Below are 1,149 nucleotides of genomic sequence, written 5' to 3'. Positions count from 1 at the left end.
ACGCAAGATAACCCTCCAAAAAAACTGCCATGAGCCCGTGAGCATGAACTCATTTGAAGGTGTTACTTTCTGTAGCTTCCCTACTATATTGTCTGCCAACAAAGGGCTATTTCCTAACAGTACATTAGTAAGTGATAATTTAACAACACTACATCAATAATAATATCAATTGGTTTTGCTGCAATCACATCAAAATGAACCCAGCTCTTTCTTTTTTATAGGAAGAAAAAGTCCAATCAAGAGCAATGTTTTGCGACGTTTTGCCTTCTCTCAACTCCAGTTAGTTACTCTTCAGTCTTCACTGAAGCATCCAAATGCTAGAATACTCACAATAGGACCAAGCCTCAGAGCACAAACAAAGCATGAGGACTTCTACAAGAGCATCTGCTCTTTCGGGCAACCAAAACCACTCATCTCCATCAAGACACAAAATTAGATGATCTAATAAGTCTTTTACATTCTTTTTTTCGAGAGTATGCAAATTGCTTACCTTAACTTTATAGAAGAGAGAAAATAATATACAAGAGTGTTCTGTGTACAACCCACAGTCACAAGCCGACCCAGGCCACGCAAAACTCCAATTCCACACACTACGTTAACTCCTCACAAAATGGTTTCAACTCCACACCCTCCCGCTATCGCCCAAGTGTGAAACTCATCTAGAATCTTATTTACAAGATCTGTAACCGACATTGGTGTTTCCACCGAGCGGAAAACACGATCATTCCTTTGCTTCCATAAGTGCCAATACACTAGCATCACCAAACTATCAAAAGCTTTATAACCGCTGATCTACAATTTTCAGAGTTGGCGTCATACATCACGCAAGCAAAAGAGCAAAAATCTGTTTATATAATTTTGCCATATACAGTACAAGATGAGAATTGAAAATAATAATACAATAATTGATTGCGCTATCGCTAACTGCTTGCATTAATCACGGCAGCGTCTAACTTTTTTTTTTGAGACAATCACGGCAGAGTCTAACCACACACCATTCACAAAAAAGAGTCTAAGTACGCTAGGGCCTATGAGACTTAGTAGAGGCCGGTAGGCATCTCATGGGCCTTTTCTTTTTCCTGTTTTTATACTTGAGACAAGGAGGGCCCAGTACGTGGCTTCTCATGGACCTTTTCTTTTCTCCATATT

The sequence above is a fragment of the Triticum dicoccoides genome, chromosome 4A (assembly GCF_002162155.2).
Source record: "Triticum dicoccoides isolate Atlit2015 ecotype Zavitan chromosome 4A, WEW_v2.0, whole genome shotgun sequence".
Taxonomy (NCBI): Eukaryota; Viridiplantae; Streptophyta; class Magnoliopsida; order Poales; family Poaceae; genus Triticum; species Triticum dicoccoides.
This window is presented reverse-complemented; position numbering follows the sequence as displayed.